Source organism: Hylobates moloch, unplaced genomic scaffold (assembly GCF_009828535.3).
Source record: "Hylobates moloch isolate HMO894 unplaced genomic scaffold, HMol_V3 SCAFFOLD_17, whole genome shotgun sequence".
NCBI lineage: Eukaryota > Metazoa > Chordata > Mammalia > Primates > Hylobatidae > Hylobates > Hylobates moloch.
This window is the reverse complement of record NW_026652292.1, coordinates 11924475-11948004: the sequence shown is the minus strand read 5'-3', so window position 1 is coordinate 11948004 and position 23530 is coordinate 11924475.

The window sequence follows — 23530 nt, the reverse complement described above, 5'->3', positions numbered from 1 at the left end:
TATGGAGACAACATTGCAGACGGTTGTGGTTAGCTTATTCAAGGCCAAAGTTCAATGTCTGCCTCCACACCTAAACTCACTTCAGTTACCATTCTTGTAGTGTGCCCAACTCTCTGTTTCATCCAATTTCTACCCACTGTTAGGAAGATTTTCGAAAATATTGGCCCAAAGTGATTTCCACTTCCTCCCAATTCTTGGAGGACTTACTATAGATGCTCCCTTCCCTTCCCTTCCCTTCCCCTTCCCTTACCCTCCCCTCCCCTCCCCTTCCCTTCCCTCCCCTCCCCTCCCCTTCCCTTCCCTCCCCTCCCCTTCCCTTCCCTCCCCTTCTTTCCTTTCTTTCCTTCCTTCCTTTTTTTGAGATGATGTCTCACCCTGTCACCGAGGCTGGGGTGCAGTCATGCGATCTCAGCTCACTGCAACCTCTGCCTCCCAGGAAGTTGTTCAAGCAATTCTCCTGCCTCAGCCTCCCAAGTAGCTAGGACGACAGGCGTTGGCCACCATGCCCGGCTAATTTTTGTATTTTTAGTAGAGACGGGGTTCACCAAGTTGCCCAGGCTGGTCTCAAACTCCTGACCTCAGGTGATCCACCTGCCTCAGCCTCCCAAATTGCTGGGATTACAGGCGTCAGCCACTGCACCCGACCTATATATGTTTTTTGAAAATATTATGCTTAGCCCATGCTGACTTATTATTTATATTTTCATGAATTTATGTTAGACTTCCAAATAACTAATTTCTTGAAGAGTGCTTTTTGCCACTTTGTATACCTAGAGCTTATCCAGGGACTGGTTGATAATAAGAACCACAACAAAATATTAGAGCCAGAAATTATTTGGTGGGGGGGAGGGGGGACAAATCTTCTATTTTAGAAATAATAAAACTGTAAACCAGGTAGGTAAAATGGGTTGCCTAAAGTCAGATATAATGAGTAAATTTTGATGGCATAGTTTAGAAAACACAGTGTTCCCCAGAAAGTGATTTAAAATAACTTGTGTAGTCTTAGATATGAAATGGGATGAAGTGTAGTTCAATAAATCCATCCATAGAATGAACAGGAGATATCAGGATTTATTGTCAGCAAGACATTTGGAGTTAGCCATACTTATTTTTCCAAAAGTCCATCTCTTCTATTATATTTCATTTTGGAAGCTGCTCATTAAGACAGTTTAGCTGTCTGTGGTGGCAAACATTGCTGAACTGAGCAGTGCCCTTTCTGCAATATCTCAACACAATACTGTTGTTTTTACGTGTCTGTGGACAATATTTTAAGAACCTGTCACTGGAGTTTATCTTTTCCCTTTACAGCTTATACCAGCTGCTGACCTCGGTTTGATTAGTTGTGCTAAATGTGCTAGATCCCACAGCTGCTCCCTTACTCTTTGATTTCATGGTTATTTCACTGACTTGAAATCATGTTGCCATGGGTATTCATCCAGCGTCTTGGCCTCTAGAGAGACCACTTCAGCCCTCTCCAATCTGACTGTGCATTAGAGTTTCTGTCAATGTACGTTTATTATTTAAAAACTGCTCTGTTATTGGGGATGAGTCTATCATTAAGGCTGTTTGTGAAGGCAGCAAAAATGACAACAAAATCTAGAATTTCAAATATTTCTCCAGTATAGTTACATCAAGAAAAATCATCATACTGCTAAAGGTGGTTCTATTTGGTGGATAATATAAGATATATTTAAATTTGGGCCATGACTAAGATAGGAAATATGTAACTTTCTGAATCATCGTTCCCGCATTCATTTTTCCCCCCAACTATTGAGTGAGATTATTTCTAAATTTGGCTCTGATGATCCACAGGGGATATCTGGAAGACTTTAAGAAGGTCTGGCTCAATAATCTAAGATTATAAATCAAGTTTTCAGTTTTGCTAGTATTGCTCAGATTTTATGTTCCTTCTCTCAGATTTTTTTTCCTCTCCATCTAAGACTAAATAAAGTGTCTCATTTCTTAGCATCCATTCTAGGTAGTAGAAACCTTATATCTAATTCTAACTTGACATTTGGGCAGCCACTATCCAGATGAATATTTCTGTGATACTGCACATACAGCTTTTTAGATCACTGTGCTAGACTATGACTTTGGTGGTCCCCAGTGAATCACATCTCCCAATATAAATGTCCCTGGGTTGTGCCCTCCCACATTGACTCTAGGCTTGACCACTAAGACATTTGCAAGCATGATACAAACAACACTTGATAAATGCTTATACATTGAATATTTTTGCTTTGGAATACTCCTTTTTGGAAGCTCACTGCCATGTTGTGAAGAAGCCAAGCTAGCCCCTTTGAGTCCCAGAACCCTGTCAGGAAGCCAGTTTGAATCATATATAGTTAGGAATAAATATGTGTATAATAAAAATATAAAGATAAACAAGATGATTATCAAAAATATATAGTAATGGTTAAATTTTGTGATTTTGGAGTATGTGAGGAGAGTTACCAGGTGGTCAAAAGGAGATGTCAGTCATATTGGTAACATTTATTAAACTGCGTGTCTTTGAATTATTATCATCCTTTGAAATATACATCTATTTATCTCATGGATTTTTGCTTACATGCTACATTTCACAATAAAAAATATATTCAAAGACCTACTGTCACTAACACAGTAAATTAGTGTTAGAAATAGACCCAATACAGGCATACCTCAGAGATGTTGTGGGTTCAGTTCCAGACCACTGTAATAAAGTGAATATTGCAATAAAGTTGCAAATTTATTGTAAAGTGAATATTGCAATAATTATTGAAAAAATAATATTGCAATAAAATAAACTTTTATATGCATTTGGTTTATATAACCCTATACATGTAAAAGTTATGTTTACACTCCACTGTGGTTATTAAGTGTGCAATAGCATTATGTCTCAAAAACAATGTACATACCTTAATTTAAAATGTTTTATTGATTCAAAATGCTAATGATCATCTGAACCTTCAGTGAGTCATAATTTTTTTGCTGATAGAGTCTTGCCTTAATGTTGGTGGCTGCTTACTGATTAGGTGGTGGAGGCTGAAGGTTAGGGTAGCTGTGGCAATTTCTTAGACAACAATAAGATTTGCCACATTGATTGACTTTTCTTTTTATGAAATATTCTCTATAGCATGCAGCGCTGTTTGATGACATTTTACCCACAGTAGAACTTCTTTCAAAATTGGCGTCAGTTCTCTCAAACTCTGCCACTGCTTTTTCAACTAAGCTTGTGTAATGTTCCAAATTCTTTGTTATAATTTCAATAATGTTCCTGGCATCTTACCCAGAGTAGATTTCATCTCAGTAAAGCACTTTATTTGCTCATACATAAGAAGAAACTCCTCATCCTGAGACTGGAACAATTCAAGTGCATCTTCAGGCTCCACTTCTAATTTTAATTATCTTACTGTTTACATCATATCTGTAGATACTTCCTCCATGAAAGTCTTAAAGCGCTTAATTTCACCTATGAGTGTTGGAATCAGCTTCTTCCAGACTCTTGCTAATGTGGCTATTTTGACCTCCTTCCATAAATCGCAAATATTCTTTTTTTTTTTTTTTGAGAAGGAGTCTCAATCTGTCGCCAAGGCTGGAGTGCAGTGGCATGATCTTGGCTCACTGCAACCTCCCCCTCCCCGGTTCAAGTGATTCTCCTGCCTCAGCCTCCTGAGTAGCTAGGACTACAGGAACGTGCTACCACACCCGGCTAATTTTGTATTTTTAGTAGAGATGGGGTTTCACCATGTTGGCCAGGCCGGTCTTGAACTCCTTACTTCAGGTGATCCACCCACCTTGGCCTCCCAAAGTGCTGGGATTACAGGCATGAGCCACCGCACCTGGCCACAGATGTTCTTAATGTCATCTAGGATGGTGAATACTTTACAGAAAGTTTGCAATTTATTTGTTTATATCTGCCAAAGGAATGGGTAGTTATAGCCTTAAAAATTGGTAGTCATAGCCATAAGAAATGTATTTCTTACATGATAAGACTTGAAAGTCAAAATTACTTCTTGCTCATGGGCCACAGAATTGAGGTTGTGTTAGTATGCATCAAAACAACATCAATCTCCTTGTACCTCTTCATTAGAGCTGTTGTATGTTCAGGTGTCTTGTCAGTGAGCAGTAATATTTTGAAAGGAATATTTTTTTCTAAGCAGTAGGTATCAATAGTAGGCTTAAAATATTCAGTTAACTGTGCTGTAACCAGATGTGCTGTCATTTAGGCTTTGCTGATTCATTTGTAGAACACAGGTAGGATGGATTAGCATAATTCTTAAGGGCCCTAGGATTTTTAGAATGGTAAATGAGCATTGGTTTCAACTTAAAGTCACTTGCTAAAATAGCTCCTAACAAGATTTAGCCTATCCTTTGAGGCTTTGGCGCCAGGGATGACTAATCTCTTAGCTATGACTGTCCCAAGTGGCATCTTCTTTCAATGTAAATCTTTCATTCACATTGAAAATCTGTTGTTTAGCCACCTTTGTCAATTGTCTTAGCTGGCTCTTCTGGACAATGTGCTGCAGCTTCTATATCAACATTTGCTACTTCACCTTACACTTTTATTTTATGGAGCTGACTTCTTTTCTTAACCTCACAATCCAACCTCTGCTACCTTCAAACTTTTCTGCTGCTTCATCACCTCTATCAGTCTTCACAGAATTGAAGAGAGTGAGGGCCTTACTCTGGATTAGGCTTTGTTTTAAGGGAATGTTGTGGCTAGTTTGATCTTTAATCATGACCACTAACTTTCTCCGTATCAGAAATAAAACTGTTTCATTTTCTTATCATTCATGTATTCATTGGAGTAGCAGCTTTAAGTTTCTTCAAGAATGTTTTCTATGCATTCACAACTTGGATGTTTGGTGGGAGAAGCCTAGCTTTCAGCCCGTCTCTCCTTGGGATATGCCTTTTCCACTAAGCTTAACGATTTCTAGCTTTAGATTTAAAGTGAGAGTCTTGTGAGTCTTTCTCTCACTTGAACACTTAGGGGCCATGGTAGGGTTATTAACTGGCCTGATTTTAATATTATTATATTTTAGAGAATATGGGGCCCCAAGGAGAGGGAGAGAGATAGAGGAATGCAACAGTTACTGATTCAGTTCACCATCTTATATGAGTGCAGTTTGTGGCCCATGTAATTATAAGGGTTTTGTGGCCTAGAACAATTATAATAGTAATGACAAAGATCACCGATCACAGATTAGTGTAAGAAGTAACTACACTCCTTTACGTGCCACAGAGTTGGTCTGATTCAGGAAAAAAAATATGAGTGGAAAATATGCAATAATGTGACTCAGGGACTCAAAGTGAGCACATACTATTAGAAAAATGATGCTGATAGACTTACTGTTCACAGTGTTGCCACAAACCTTCAATTTTAGAAAATGCATTATTTGTAACACAATAAAGCAAATGACAATAAAATAAGATATGCTTGTATAACTAAATTTTGCTTAAGCTTATTGCAGTTTTCTTAGATTTTTCCCCACACATAATCTCTCTTTTTTCTCAGGTAAAGTAATGATGAAGGTTTTATTCTTGTTATTACTTATATAAAATTGTATAAATTTGTATAGATTGATTAGATAAATTGCTCAAGGTGAAAAGTTATTAATGAAGGAGATGGGACCAAATCCTGATAATTTTATAGAAGTCAGAAATGTTCTTTCATGATACCAGCTTTATTCTTACATTTTTCTGACCCTGACATTTCTAATACTTTCAGTAGGTCATCTTTCTGATTGTAAGAAGTGTAATTCTAATTTTTTATTAAACATTACAAGTGTGGTAAGATATTTTGATGATAACAAAATTAAGTGTAAACCCAATAAGACATATTGCATTTCTCTTAGTCATCACTAAGGAACTCTCAATTTGTTTGATCCTTTACTAGAAGGACTTTTTAACGTGGAGTGTGTTTTCAAGGATGGATGAATTTTTACCATTTCATCAGTGAGTAGAAGTTATGTATCTGATTTACTGAAGAAAGATGCCTTTAAAAACATTTTGTTGTCTCCAACAAAGACTTATTAATCGAATAATGCTCTTAACCTTACTGCTTTCTAAGATCTTTAGAAACATTTTGAAACTACAAAGTGCATTTACTACTATTAAAACCTTGGAATGTCTTCAGCTGCAGCCTATTTGTGGAAAATATGGCTTCTCACTCTTCAGTCACTTCATTCAGTTTTCCACTCATATTTTTTTCCTGAATCAGACCAACTCTGTGTCATGTAAAGGAGTATAGTGATTATGTGAGATATTGTAGATACTGTTGACATTTTGTCTATTTTGCTGCCTGGAGTTGGCTAATGCCAGCAACAGATCATGCATTCTTGATTAAAAAATGGTGGAAAAATGCATTAACACCAAGAATGGTATTGTTGCTGTCACTGATTAAGCATAGCACTTCAGTGCAAAATGTTAAGGTTATTTTTTCCCTAGGTTTTATTTTCTAAATGAATGTTTACAGCCATCTGTGTTGTTTCTAACAGAATGAGAAAAAGTGCATTTCCCTTAATTTATTTTGTCTTTTCCTTTTCTTCACCCATATTCTTCTTAAATCTCACTTTCTATAATTATGTATTTTCACAGTACTCCAAAAGTCATTCACACCCCTCTTTCCTGAAAGTCTGGGGTCTCTGCACCACCAAATTTGCTTTGATCTCATCCAAACTTATATTCCCTTGGAATATGTTTTGCTAGTAAAGATAAAAGGAACGGGTAAAACTGAAAAGCATTTTAAGGGAAAATTATTTTGGATAAATTGATGAAGGATTTTAGAAAATGAAAATAAGAGGGAATTGAAGGTGATTTCACAATGCAACCTGTATGATGGACTAGTAGAGATGCCAGTTATAATCCCTGGGAAATTGAAATGAGATTAATCTGTAGATGTAAGACAACACTTTAATTTCAAAGTAGACTAAATTTAAGGATTTGTTGGATTATATATATGAGAGTTCTAATTACAAAGATAGGCAAGAATGAAAAATAATTTCAGATGCAGCTTGCAGATATAAAAGCAGGTATATAATAAAAATACCATTATTGTTTATATCATTAAATAAATCATTTTGGAGTAATCAATATCCAGCCTGGAATAAATAGTATAAATTAGTATTAATATTAAACTTTTGAGAAGATATAATCTATTTAAAGTAACCTGTGCAATGTTAACCAAAAATATAAAATATATTATGTATAATTAAATATATGTATGTGTGTGTGTTTGTATACACACTTTACTGGACATTTATAGACTTCATAGACATTACTGGATGTTTATGTTACGACACTAAATAGCTTTTCTGATATGCCGTTAGGGGACATCTTCTGTGTAAAAACTTGTCTTTTGGGAAATTGATCTATCATTTGTTCACTTTGGTTTTTAATATTCTTCCATCATGAAAATGAACTGTAAGGCATTGATCACCATCAATTTCTATTATCTATTAAGATAGGTTAGGTCAATATGAATTGATTGATGAAAAATTAAAATAACTAGTGGCTACTAGGCTTAATACCTGGGTGATGAAATAATCTATACAACAAAACCTCATGACACAAATTTACCTATGTAACAAACCTGCACTTGTAGCCTGAACTTAAAGTTAAAAAAAAAAAAAAAAAACAGCAATCCCTCTCTACTTTGAGATAAATGAAAGCACCTTTGTTTGCTGCTGCATATGCTGTATAATGTTTTCTCTGTGTATTTCTAAAAATGTGTATGTCAACGGCAGTATATATTTCCATTATAAAAAGAAAAATACTAGTTATATAAAATAATTTATATGGTAATTACAGTGCAAACTGTACAATTTTTTTAATGACTATAAGGATCTCGTCTATCAACTCTATACATGTCTGTAATTTTTACCTAAATCATCAAACTACCTGTTTCAGTGCTATGCCTGAAGAGTATACCTTTTAATTCCATTGTAAAAGCAGTAATGAGTGGAAAGAGCTGTGACTACAGAGAAAGAAATATTTACCCTCTGATTTGAAATAAAGTATTAGAATTTGGTTACTGGCATTTAAAAATTAGGTTATTGTTATTTAAATGTAATTAATTGCCATCCTCTTAATACAAGTGTTATCAGAGTTATCTGTAGTCTGTCTGCAATTACTAATGAGAATTTAAGATTCGTGAGGCAGAAGAATATGGAAACATAGTATGTAGGTAATAATTTTTTTAAAGTTAAAAGAAACTTTTCAATTATTACAACGTTTATTTTTTTTCTACTGAAAGGCTTAGGGAAGAAATCAGGATTTTACATTTATTCTTCCCTCTTCCTCCCAGACATCAAATGACAGGTTGATAGAATGAATTAATAAATACAGAAGAGTGTTTCTCTTCTTCACTTATAGTGTATAAGTGAATTTAGATGATTCTAGGAAATATTTTAAAATACAGCCTTATGATAATTGATAACTAGAGCTGTGCAGTCTCTAATGAATTCTGTCTGTTTGCTCTTTTTTCACTAAGCAGTGAGGACTGACAAGCTGCCAGTTCCAGTTCAATGCTTTTTGTCAGTTTGTTCTCTTTGGGGATAAATTATTAAAGGATGTAACGAGCAACACAAAGTTAGCACTTTCAGAAAAACAGGGTATTTCTCCATTTTAAAATGTTTCGTAAGATAGAAGATGACAAGACCACATTTAGTTTGGACATGATGATTCCCATCTTATCACATTTGAAATGATGACCTATCACAAACTCTACAACACAAATATTAAGAATTTCTGATTTCTTTAGATGAGGTCAGAAATACTATTTTTTGTGTGTGTTTTTATTCACCTCCAAACCCAAAAATAATTGCTGTGTGCTAACTGGTACATAGTAATAGTGACTTATTAAATTGTTTCAATCAACCTGATTAAAATCTCTTTATAAATCTTCAATAATCTAATATTAGTAGAAGCAAACATTTTATGCCTAAATCAATACAATTTAGTGAATAAATATTGGCACACTTGGACATTTGGTGTAATTTTTAAAGATGGTTTGTAGTTTTAATTAATTTGGACTGGCTTCTGAGCCAAAATGGGTACTCTTTGAACTTGTTAGCTCTCTCACAATACTTAAAAGTAACAATGATATCAAACAACAGCACGTTATGACTTTTTCCAGTAGCAAAATTCAACTATTTTCTATACACCAGTAAGGACTTCATAGCTAATAAAGTCACCTGCTTATGTAATTTTACTTAATTTACTTTGAGAGAGAGTATAACCTCTTATTCTATAATTGCACAGAAGAATTAAAATAGAAATGCTTAAAGAGGAGGTAACCCACAATCAAATAGCTAAGTTCCACATATGGTGCAAATGGCTTCCCTCAAGTTATTTCCAGCGTAGGAGGACGTTATGCTAGCAGAGGCTGTAGGGTTGCAAAGGAGGCACAAATTTATTAATACACAAAAGAGAGTTGGGCCAATTGTCAATGCTGAAAAGATAAGAAACAGGAATCAAAATCAAACTTAGAATGTGCATTTGAGAACACGTATAATAACAAGAGCAACAGGTGGAGTTTAAGCTGGCAGCAGTTAGCGGCAGTCCACAGAGCTGATGCTGATTTTCTAAGGCTTCCTCTCCTGCGTGGGTCTTGTTGTTGTGGGGATGCACCAGCTTAGTATAACTTCTCAGGATGGGAGACGCATGTCCAGAGTTAAGTTTGCTTTTGTTGAGAGTTGGAAACAATATTAGCTTTTCAGTGTGCTTAACAGATTGACCTTATTCCAAAACCAGGGGTGGAACTAGTCACAGGGAATGAATTGTCTTAAAGCAATGGGTCTCTTTTTACCTTGCCTGAGGTTCTGAACTATTGTGCATACAATGAGCCCATTTTAGGGACATTTTTTGAGACCACCTGACCTTTCAGTTGGTATGCTCCCACATATAAACAAACAGAAGAAACCCTCAAATCAATAAAATAATAGTTCACAATAGTGTTTTAATTGAATAATGATATTTTACAAAGATAATTTAAAATTTTAAATAATGTATAATTTCTTTTTTTAAAAAATGAAATAAATGATAAAAAAGGAAAGTTTGGGGAGAAACACTTCATGCCAGAAGTATCTGACGACTCAATCCCCAGTTTTCATCTTGTTCCCAATTGTTTTTGTCTCAACAGTAAACATCCTCTTCTGTATTAAATATTACTTTCGCTCTGCTTGACCTGTAGACTATGCTCATTTAGGTGAAATCCTTCTATAAAAAAATCGCTATAGTAAGGTAGAAACTCATTTTTGCATAGGAAACTATATTCGGTTATTCTTCAAACACCCACGTTTGATGTGCCATTTGAGCTGTTAGATAATTACCACTTCAGTCAGTATCAGCTCCTACCTCTTGAGGGATGCAACTGCCCTTCTGTAGGTCCTTCCCGTGTTGTACTAGTTAATCTGACAACAGGCTTTATTGAAATCTCTTCTCAATTTGTCATGTTCTCCTTCTATTGCTCTGACAATGGACGGCCATCTAATATCTTGTCTGTGTCTTCCTAGCCTCTTGTCTACATGGAGGCTGGATTTAGCTCTTGATCAATTGAGGGAGGTCTATGCTAATGTATTCATACATTCCCAAGTGCATGTTCCCAGGCTTTGAAAATAATTCCCAATAGGAAATTGTATTTTGCCAAAATTCTGCCCATTGATTGTCTAGACCTCAATATTATACAGTCTCCTCCAGCATGGCAACAATTTTGAGCTCATTATGTTCTGCAGCATGACTTGTGTGTCATGATTAAATATATTAAATATAACAGTTGACAAATACTTCAATAGAATGAGGATTATTTTATCATAATGCAGAATATCACCAAATGTGACCTAAATTAAATTATTTCACCACGCTTATTCCTTTACTGGAAGACATAGATGCTACTAATTTTATGTTAACCACAGAGATGAAAAAAATCTTGAAAAAAATGAATGACACAGAGAAGAATAAATAACATTGGGGTAAAAATAGTGCTTTATAAAAAGATAATTAATCAGCACAGAGAAATACATGCACAACAATTAAGCTGATAATATTCTGCCACCATTCCTGGCAAATAATTATAAATAAAGTGAATCCACAAAAATGTTGAATAAAACCTAATGATTGACTCTGGTCAAAGCACCAGCATATAAATATTTGAAAGAAAATGTGAAAGTATTCCCCTTGCACTAGTTTCATAAGGTTGCAAAAAATGATTGTTGGTACTTTATAATCATGTGTCAGATCTCAAATGTCAGGGTGATAATTGCTGAAGACTGCAAATATTATTATAATCAGCATGTATTTTTAGGACCTCATGCCTATGACAGAAGCTTTTTATGTGTTGTTTATTCCGGCTGAAGCCTAGAACTAAAGCTAATACAGGCTTCACTTATTTGTATCTTCATTAACTTTAGAATAAAAGTTGTTTGGTGACATATATATTATTATTATTTTGTGTGTGTGTGATGGAGTCTGGCTCTGTCGCGCAGGCTGGAGTGCAATGGCGCCATCTCGGCTCCTGGGTTCACGCCATTCTCCTGCCTCAGCCTATCGAGTAGCTGGGACTACAAGCACCCGCCACCATGGCAGGCTAATTTTTTTGTATTTTTAGTAGAGACAGGGTTTCACCGTGTTAGCCAGGATGGTCTCGATCTCCTGACCTCATGATCCGCCCGCCTTGGACTTCCAAAGTGCTGAGATTACAGGCATGAGCCACCACGCCTGGTCGACATTTATATTATTAAGTTAAAATTAGACTACCAAGCATGATATCTATCTATAGAATATATGAATGTAAATATTGAATTTTATGATGGTAATAGTTTTACAACCAATAACTTAATAACTGTTATGTATTGCTTTTATTTGAGAGTCAAATTATTAAGAATATAAACATGCATAAAATCTATATGTATTTGAAAACAGGGTTTACATTTATTCCTGTGAATATTTGAGGTCATACCTTGATTTAACTCCCCAAATATTTGTTAGGCATTTTTATATCAGTGTTTGTGCTTTATTATAAAGGCAGTGCTATGTAAAAACTTTACAAATACACATTTACCTTCTTATTTCCTAAATTAGAATAAAAATATCACATCCAAATTGTTTTATGTTGTCTATGAAAGTCATGTTTGCCAGATTATTTATACATTCTTAATGGGCTGTATTGCTGTGCTTCTGTTCACAGGTCTTGGGGAAAAAAGGATTTTAAAGTATTAATCTGAGACCACTGGAATTCTACATATACTATATTTTCTTAAATGTTTAGCACTGCAAGGCAAAACTTTATGTCTTGTCTCCTTAGTAGAGTATTTCTGACATCTGGTAGTTCAGACTGTGATGTCCATAATTTATGAAAAAACATCTGTAAGTAGAGGGCTTCCTCACTCCAGCAGCAACAAAAAGAAGGATCACTTTAGCTAAGCAAATAAGAATCTCTTGCCAGGGTTTTAATCTATTTAGGTATAGTTTTATAAAGTGGTTGTCAGTGTAGAGAAATGTGGCAGGATGTACCAACAAGGAGGTGTAGTAGATGAGATTGCTTGTGGGTTGAAAACATGGGTTTAAATCATAGCTCAATTAATTTCTACTTATGAAATATTATGAAAATGAGCTCTTTCAGCCATCATTGTTCTCATCTGTGACATGATGTTGCTGATATCAAGACATTTATAAGTAATCTGAATATTGTAAATATAGATATACAAGAAATGATGGTATTCTTAGAGTTTTATTAACATATTGCTAGGGTCTGAAAGTTTGTGTCTCCCCTAAATTCATACGGTGAAATCTTAACTCCCAAGGTGATGGTATTAATAGGTGGGTCTTTGGCAAGTGATTAGGTCATGAGGCTCGTGAGTGGGATCAGTGCTCTTATAGAAGAAGTTTAAGGGAGCTCATTCTTCCCTTCCACCATGTGAGGATACAGTGAGATGGAGCTATCTATGCACCAGAAAGCAGCCTGCCACAGACAACAAGTCTGCCAATGCCTTGGTACCGGACTTCTCACCTTAGAATTGTTAAAAATAAAATGTTTATAAAGTAAAATGAAATAAGGAAAATAAGATATTTATAAGTTACCTGGTTTATGATAGTTTAATCTACCAGTCTAAAGGAATTAAGACACATATAATGTTTTAAAAGCATATAATTAAAATGGTGAAAAAATACATAAAAAGTGAAGCTAGATTTTGGAAGATGAGTGATGAAAGGGACAATAAAATAAATGGAAAAATACTGAAAACATTAAAAATATTATCATCTGTGAACACAAAGAAGCAAAGTAGAAGACAAAAATAACAAAAAGAAAAGAATGTAGATCAGATGGAAGGTAACAAAAAGAAAAATAGAAAGAATGAATAAGACCTACTACCTGATAGCACAATGAAGTGACCATAGTCCGTAATAACTTATTTGTATATTTTAAAATAACGAGTGTAATTAGATTTTTCTGTAACCCAAAGATAAATGCTTGAGGGAGTGGATGCCCCATTCTCCATGATGTGCTTATTTCGCATTGTATGACTGTATCAGAACTTCTCATGTACCTCATAAATATATACCCCTACTATATACCCACAAAAATTAAAAATTAAAAAAAGAAATGGAAGGAAATGGAAGAGAAGAGAGAAAGAAAGAGTACGGAGGAGAGAACAGAAGGAAAAAGTAAGAAAATGAAATGTTCAATTGCTTAGACTCCCCTCTACAAAAATCCTCCAGTATCACCTAGAACTGACATACATTCTCTTTACTGATGGCTCCCCACTGAAAGTTGATCCAGAATATGGCATCTTAACTTTTTGGATACTTGCATTTATTAGGTTTTTATGTTCTATTCATCTTACACTATTATTTTAGTAGGCAAAGAAGGAGAGCATTGGCTGGGCGCAATGGCTCATGCCTGTAATCCCAGCACTTCGGGAGGCTGAGGTGGGCAGATCACAAGGTCAGGAGTTCAAGACCAGCCTGGCCAATATGGTGAAAGCCTGTCTCTACTAAAAATACAAAAATTAGCTGGGCATGGTGGCGCACGCCTGCAGTCCCAGCTACTTAGGAGGCTGAGGCAGGAGAATCACTTGAACCCGGGAGATGGAGGTTGCAGTGAGCTGAGATCACACCACTGCACTCCAGCCTGGGCGACAGAGCAGGACTTTGTATCAACAACAACAAAAAAAAAAAAAAAAAAAAAGAGCATTGCATCATATTCAATTTGAAGGCTTATCTCTAATTTCATTCCAATTGGTTGCTCAAGACTATTTCAAGATTAAAAATAAATAATTTGACAAATGAAAATATGGTTGGAAATAGTTTTCACCAATTTATAGAGTTATAGTTGATGTATAATAAATTTCATATACTTAATGTTTCCTATTTGCTGAGATTTGACATATGATTATAACTGCAAAATCATCATCATGGTCAAAATAAGGCCTTAGCCCAAAAGCATCCTTGTGTAATCTTTCCCTTTACCTATATTTCCAGGAAACCACTAAACTGCTTTCTTTTAGTATGTATACAATTTTGTTTTATAGAATTTTATCTAAACAAATTAATACAGGATGTAGTCAGTTTAGTCTGGCCTCTTGCACCCAACATAATTTTGAGACTGATAAGTACTGCTGCATGTGGTAATAGTTCTTTTTTTTTTTCTGCTTAACAGGATTGTGTTGTATGGATATAGCACACATTGTTTATCCATTATTCATTGCTTTTTATCATTTGGCAAGGCTCTATTTATTTGTTATTACAAAAATGACTATAATCATTTTCATAAAGATCTTTATGTGGATGTTTTCATTTAACTAAAATGACATATCTAGGAGTTGAATTGTTGGGTCTTATGGTAGATGTGCATGTAAGGTTTGTAAGAAATTGATTTTTAAAATAGCTGTATGATTTTACATTTTCACCAGCAGTATAGGAGGCTTCCAGTTGCCCACATACTTGTCACCACTACGTATTGCCAGCATTTTAAATTTTAACCATTCTAATGGTTCTAATGGCTATGAAGGGGCCCTGCAGTGTAATTTTAATGTTTATTTACCTTAATATGCAGAACACTGTAATGGATTTATTGGCAATGCAAATGTCTTACGTGTCATGTCCATTTAGATCTTTTTGCCCATTTATATCGAGCTATTTAAATCCTCATTACTGAGTTGTAAGAGTTATTTATATTTCTATAAATTTGTTTCCTTTCTGTGATTTTCCTTTTCATTTCTTGAATTTTAATTTTCATGCAGTCCAATTTATCTGTTTTTAAAAATTTTATAGTTTTCACATCTTTGTTCTAGTTAATAATTGTTTCCATATATGAATGTAGTAACAATTTTCATCTCTGTATTTCATAGTTTTATATTCTTCGGTTTTACATTTAGGTATATTATTTATTTCAGGTGTGAATATGAGTGTGTGTGTGTGTGTGTGTGTGTGTGTTGAAAGTTAATGTTTGATGATTACTTTCCATAAGAATATACAGTTGATGCTATACAATTAAAAAATGACATTCATGTCCTGAAACATATTCATGCTTTTGTTGAAATTCAAATAGCCCATGAATGTGAATTCTATATCATATTTTATTGGTCTTTGTTTACATGTTTGGTCTTAGTTTTTTAGTCTTGAGACCCTGAATTTCAGTCTTTTGAAGTTTAGGAACTCTTGCCATTTCTACCAAAAATCCTGCTGAAATTTGATTTAGATTGATTTTTTAATCTATAGATCAACTTATGGAGAATTGGCATTTAAAAATATTGATTCTTCCAAAAAAATAAAATACCTAAGAATAAAGCTAACCAGGGAGGCAGAAGATCTGTACAGTGAGAACTATAAAACAGTGCTCAAAGAAATCTGAGATGACACAAACGAATGGAAAAATATTCAATAAAGAAAAATAATCAATATCGTTAAAATGGCCATACTGCTCAAAGCAATTTATAGATTCAATGTTATTACTATCAGATTACCAATGACATTTTTCACATAAATAGAAAAAAACTATTTTAAAATTTATATTGAATCAAAAAAGAGCCCTAATAGCAAAGGCAATCTTAAGCAAAAAGAACAAAACTGGAGGCATCACTGTACCCGACTTCAAACTATACTACAGGGCTATAGTCAACTAAAACAGCATGGGACTAGTACAAAAACAGGCACATAGATCAATGGAACAGAATAGAAAGCCCAGAAATAAGGCCACACAGCTACAACCATCTGATCTTCGACAAAGCTGATAAAAACAAGCAATGGGGAAAGGACTCCCTATTCAATAAGTGTTGCTGGGGTAACTGGCTAGCCATATGCGGAAGATTGAAACTCGACCCCTTCCTTATGCTGTGTACAAAAATCAACTCAAGATGGATTAAAGACTTAAACATAAAACCCAAAACTATAAAAACTCTGGTAAAGAACTTAGGCAATATCATTCTGGACATAGCGAAAGGCAAAGATTTCATGAGGAAGACGCCAAAAACAATTGCAACAAAAGCAAAACTTGACAAATTGGATCTAATCAAACAAAAGAATTTCTGCACAGCAAATGAAACTACAGCAGAGTGAAGAGACAGCCTACAGAATAGGAGAAAACTTTTGCAAACTATGCGTCTGACAAAGGTCTAATATCCAGCATCTATAAGGAACTTAAGAAAATTTACAAGAAAAAAAACCCAACCTCATTAAAAAGTGGGCAAAGGACATGAACAGACACTTTTCAAAAGAAGACATTTATTTGGCCAACAAGCATATGATAAGATGCTCAACATCACTGATCATTAGAGAAATGCAAATCAAAACCATAATGAGATCTAACACCAGTCAGATGGCTATTTTAAAAAATGATAGATGCTGGTGAGGTTGCAAAGAAATGGGAACACTTATACACTGTTGGTAGAAGTGTAAATTAGTTCAACTGTTGTGTAAAGCAGTGTGGTGATTCCTCAAAGACCTAAAAACAGAACTCACATTTGATCTAGTAATCCTATTACTGAGTATATATCCAATTGAATATAAACTGTTCTATCATAAAGACACATGCATGTATATGTTCATTGCAGCACTATCCACGATAGCAAAGACATGGAATCAACCTAAATGTCGATCAATGGTGTACTGGATAAAGAAAATGTACAGATACACCATGGGATACTATGCAGTCATAAAAAAATAGACATCATGTCCTTTACAGGAAAATGGATGAGGCTGGGGGTCATCATCCTTAGCAAACTAACTCAGGAACAGGAAGCCAAATACTGCATGTTCTCACTTCTAAGTGGGAGCTAAATGATGAGAACACATGGATGCATAGAAGAGAACAACACACACTGGGGCCTTTCATAGGGTGGAGGGTGGGAAGAGGGATAGGATCAGGAAAAATAACCAGTTGCTACTAGGGTTAATATCCGGATGATGAAATAATCTGTACAACAATTTCCCCATGACAGGTGTTTACTTATGTAACAAATCAGTCCATGTATCCATGAACATAAAGTTTAAAAAAATCAATTTTTCTGATATCTAAACATTGTATATTTCTTTGTTTATTTAGGTCTTGTTTCGTTTATCCTAGTATTGATTTATAAATTTCAGTGCAGAGGTCTTAGATATGTTGTTATATTTTTTTACAGCAATCCTGTAAGTGATCATTTTTAATATTTAAATTGTCTGCTGCTGGTATATAAGAACAATTGTTTTTCATTGATCATTTCTATATCTTTGCTAAATTTATTACCTTTTGAACTAATTTCTATATTTCTGGAATTTTCTATGTAAAAATATATTAACAAAGTTTATTTGACAATTTATGGATTTTATAGATTTTATTTCGATTTCTTACTTGATTATAATAGCTAGAACAACTAGTAAAATTCTGAGTGGGAAGTGTGAAAGCTAGCACAGTTTTCTAGATATCAGAGGAAAACAACTTTATCATTGTACATTATATTAGCTATTGAATTTTTATTATGTTCTTTATCAGTTGAGTATGTTTCTTACTATTGGTAGTGTACTCAGCATTTAAAAATCATGAGTGGTGTTGAATTATATTTTTCTGTGTTTTTTTAATATTGTAAATGTATTGATTGATTTTGAACATTAAATTCTGTGGCATTCTTGAAGATAAACTACTGTCAGGACAGCATAAGGAACTTCACTGACCCACTTTCCAGTGAATCATAAGGCTCTGGACCCTAACGGCAAATGGCAATGAAGAAACACAAGGAAATCTGTGAAAATTCAGTAAGAAAATTAAGGGAATAGCAAATAGGATGGCTGAAGGGGACCCTTATGGAGTCAGAACAAATATCAAACATAGACATCAGAAACTGTTTCTTCAAAGTAGCCAAAATTGAATTGGGTTAGATTGTGGACCAATTTATCCCCCAGTTCATTGGTGAGAATATTAGAACAAGGAGGAAGCAATTAATGGAGTTTAGCAGCCGTGTCTAGTCAGGAATAGAGAATAAGAGATCTGCAGTAATGTCTTCCCAGAGTGCCTGTGAGTATCTCCAAAGAGATGCCTCCCTGTGTATTAACATTACTGGTTTAATACTGTGTAGGTGAGGGGGGATGTACTTCCCAGAAATGATACACCCAGTCCAGTCATTAGGAAATAAACAAAACCAAGCCCTGGAAGAAAACCAAGCCCTGCAGTACCCAAAGTTGCTAGAAAGTATACCTGAAAGTCGGGTTTCCAACAGAGGATTTCGAGGCATGCAAATAAACAGGAAAGTATGGAGTTTACACTGCAAAAAATATTGCAGGCCACACAACTGCCTGTGAGAGCAACTAGATGCCAGATTTGAAAGAAACAGACTTCAAAATAGCCATTATAAATATGTTCACAAAACTGAAGTATGGTCAGAGAAGGAAAGGAAGGGATGATGACAATGTTGCATTAAGGAGCTAATATCAATACAGAGATAGAAATTATGAAACAAACCCACAAGTACTATAGTAATTTCATATTCATGAGAAGGGCTTGAACGTAGTCTTAGAATGGGTGATGAAAGATAAGCAAATTTGAGAATAGATTGGTAGAGATTATAAAGCTGAACAACAGAGGGAAAAATAGAATGAAGAAAATAAACATTGCCTGAAAGGCATGAGGGGTATGGTGAATGTTGTGTATATTTTTATCTTTTTCTTTGCTTTTTCTTTCTTTCCGTCCTCTTTTCTTTCCTTTTATATTGCCTTCCTTCCTTACTCCCTTCCCTTCTCTTTCCTTCCCCTCTCTATTCCACCCTCTCTTCCTCCCTTTCTTCCTTTCTTATTCTTATTGTATAATGTCTTATTAGATTTTGGATTAGCCATTAACTACTTTCATAAAACAATTTGGTAAATGATTTTTCTCTGAAAAACCAAACATATACATATATACATACAGTAATGTTATCACCTCTCCCTTGGATGTTAGATTTACCTTTCCTAGTTGATTTCCTAGCGATTTCCTAGTTGGAGTGTTTTGTTGAAATTATTTTGATGTTTTTAGATCTAGAAATGGATATTCTGTATCTTCTTAGATCAATTTAGTTAGTTGTATTTTTCAAGAAATTTCTCCAGTTAATTCCCACTGAATCTGTAGAATATGTATGATAGAACAATTCTTTTTTAAATTTTTAAAAATTATTTCAACTTTTATTTTAGATCTGTGGGTACATGTGCTGGTTGGTTTTTTACATGAATATATTGTGTGATGGTGACGTTTGGGGTATGCTTGATCCCACCACCTAGGTAGTGAGTGTAGTACCCAATAGATAGTTTCCCCCTTTGCCGTTTCTGGTAGTCCCCAGTATCTAGTGCGATCATCTTTATGTCCATGAGTACCAAATGTTTAGCTCCCACTTATAAGTAAGAATTCGTGGTATTTGTTTTTCTGTCCCTGTATTAATTCGCTTAGGATAATGGCCTCCAGCTTCATCTATATTGATGTAAAGGACGAGATTTTTTTTTATGGCCATGTAGTATTCCATGGTATATATGCACCACACTTTCTTTATCTAATCTACCATTGATGGGCACCTAGGTTGATTCCATGTCTTTGCTACTGTGAAGAGTACATGTGTCTTTTTGGTAGAATGATTTATTTTCTTTTGGATATATACCCAGTATTGGGATTGCTGGGTTGAATGGTAATTCTGTTTTAAGTTCTTTGAGAATTATTCCAGCCGCTTTCCACCATGGCTGAAATAATTTATATTCCCAACTACAGTGTATAAGCATTCCCTCTTCTCTAAAGTCTTCAGCTTCTCTGTTTTTTGACTTTTAAATACTAGCCGTTCTAATTGGTGTGAGATGGTATCTTTTTGAGGTTTTGATTTGCATTTCTCTGATGATTGGTGATGTTGAGCATTTTTTTCCTATGTTCATTGCCACTTGTGTGTCTTCTCTTGAGAATATTCTATTCATATGTTTTATCCAGTTTTTAATGAAGTTATGTGCTTTTTACTTGTTGAATTAAGTTCCTTATAGATTCTGCATATTAGACCTTTCTCAGATGCGTAGTTTGCAAATACTTTCTCCTATTCTGCAGATTGTCTTTTTACTCTCTCTTTAGTTTCTTTTGTTGTGCAGAAGCTCTTTAGCTTCACCAGGTCCCACTTGTCAATTTTGTTACCATTGCAATTGCTTTCAAGGACTTAGTCCTCAAATGGGAATAAATGTGTTCCCAAGGTCAATGTCCAGAATGGTGTTTTTAAAGTTTTCTTTCAGGAATCTTATAGCTTCAGGTGTTACATTTAAATCTTTAATCCATTTTAAGTTAACTTTTGTGTATGGGAAAAGGTAGGAGTCTAGCTTGATGATTGTGCATATGGCTAGCCAACTATCCTGGCACTGTTTATTGAATAGGGAGTGCTTTCCCTATTGCTTATTTTTGTTGACTTTGACAAAAATCAAATAGCTGTATGTGTGTGGCTTTATTTCTGTTATATTGGTCTATGTATCTGTTTTTGTACCAGTACCATGCTATTTTGGTTACTGTAGCCTCATAATATGGTTTGAAGTCAGGTGATGTGATGCCTCTGGCTTTGCTCTCTTTGTTTAGGATTACATTGGTTATCCAGGCTCTTTTTTGGTTCCACATGAATCATAAAATTTTTTTTCTAATTCTGTGAACAATGAGATTGGTATTTTATAAGAATAGCGTTGAATATGTAGATTGCTTTGGGTAGCATGACCTTTTTAATGATATTGATTCTTCCAGTCCATCAGCATGGAATGTTTGTCTATTTATTTGTATCATCTATAATTTTTTTTCTGAAGTGTTTTGTAGTTCTTGTAGAGCTCTTTAACCTCCTTGGTTACATTTATTCCTAGGTATTTTATTTTTTATGTGTTGCTTTTGTAAATGGGATTGTGTCCTGGATTTGGCTTTCAACTTGAATGCTATTAGAGTCTAGAAATGCTACTGGTTTTTGTACACTGATTTTGTATCCTGAAATTTACTAAAGTTGTTTATGAATTCTAGGAGCCTTTTGGCAGAGTGTTTACAATTTTAGGTATAGATTCATATTGTCAGTGAAGAGAGATAGTTTGACTTCTTTTTCTTTTTGGACGCCTTCTAGCTCTGGCTAGAAATTTCAGTAATATGTTGAATAGGAGCGTTGGGAGTGGACATTTTTGTCTTGTTGCCATTCTCAAAGAAAATGGTTTGAGCATTTGTCAGTTCAGTACGATGTTGGCTCTGGATGTATCATGGATGGCTATTTTTATTTTTAGGTATGTTTCTTCGATGCCTAGTCTGTTCACAGTTGGTATGATAAAGGGATGCTGGATTTTATCAAAAGCTTTTTCTTCATCTATTGAGATGATCATATGGTTTTTACTTTTGATTCTGTTTATGTGTTGAATTACATTTATTGATTTGCATATGTTGAACCATCTTTGCATCCCATGAGTAAAGCCTACTCGATTATGGTGTATTGACTTTTTGATGTATTGCTGGATATGATTTGCTAGTAGTTTGTTGAGAATTTTTGTCTCTATATTTATCAGAGATACTGGCCTGAAGTTTTCTTTTTTGGTTGTGTCTTTCTCAGGTTTTAGTATTAGGGTGATCCTGACTTTTTAGGATGAATTAGGGAGGAGTTCCTTCTCCTTGATTTTTTGAAATAGTTTTAGTAGAATTGTTACCAGCTCTTCTTTGTAAGTCTGGCAGAATTTGGCTTTGAGAAAATCTGGTCCAGAGCTTTTTTTGGTTGGTAGATTGGTTTTGCTGATTCAGTTTTGGAACCCAATTTTGGTCTGCTCAGAGTTTCATTTACTTCATGCTGTGGGGATAAGCTGTAAAAGGTAATAATACCAAAGTAGAAAGGGAACTGATGAGTTTTTATATTAAAATGCAACTCTGAGTTTATTTAGAGATAAAATTAGTTGAATCTCCCCATATTCTAAACTGTAGATGAGTTTTGCAATCAATTTTTTGTTACCGGATTTTGAATGTAAACATAGAATTGCCACAATATTCTAGGAAAATTTAAATTGATGTTACTATTCCTTTTTGCTGTGGTTAACTGAATCTAATTCGTAGTGATGCCATATTGAGGGTATATTCAGTATTAATACATCTGAAACCAAATATAGAACATAGTAAGTACGTCATAATGTAACAATAAAGTAAGATATTTGTGATGGTAATTTCTTATAAAATCCTAATTACTCAATGCAATGTCTATATTATAGAGCTGGTGATCTCTGGCAAAACCTAGCAAGAAACAACATGTTCCAGAATCAAAATGACTTTATCAAAGTTTTCCAGAGAGACTCAGGCTTGAAATAACTTGCCTTTCAGAATGATAAAGTTGTTTTTAATATTAGTGACATCGCTTTCACCTTCAAATTTCTGCCCTTAGTAGAATGATCTGAAGAAAAGTCAATCATTAAATTTTCAATAAAATGCTTCCAGGTGACACTAATTTTGCAAAAATTGTCTAAGTTAAAATCCCAAGACAAGCACTACCCCCCCCAAAAAAAATTTAAATATGACAGCACATTAAGCTTTGTTTTATAAAATGGTACATGATTTACATATGACAACTTTTGAGAACTATGACTTCATAACTGGAGGATGAAAACTTTCTTAGCTTTTATCTCTAAGACTCTAGTCACTTTTGACAAGAAGGTAATTCAGACTTCAGCGATAAGGTATAGATCAATTAAGTCTACTTTTGGTTTTCACTGAATGCCCTCCAGCCCTTTAAAATATTTTCAATAATAAGAACGAGTATTGCAAGTGTTCTGTGATGAAGGCTACCTTAAATATGCTGGTGTGTCCCCTCGTATGACACTTTTGAGACACAGTTCACACTTACGCAAGACATTCAGGAAAAAAGAAGTCTGTGATTATGTGAAGTTCAAATTAATGATTTCTCAAAAAAGAAGTCTGAGTATCTGAAGATCAAATTAATGATTTCTCAAATTTTACATACCACACATTTTAATTGTAAAATTCTCAGATTTATTTTTTTGCTGTTTGAATCTACACTTGATTTCTGCTGTTTATCTAGATGACTTCTATTAGAAGTAAGATCCAGATACTTTATTTCTACACCTTTTTGAC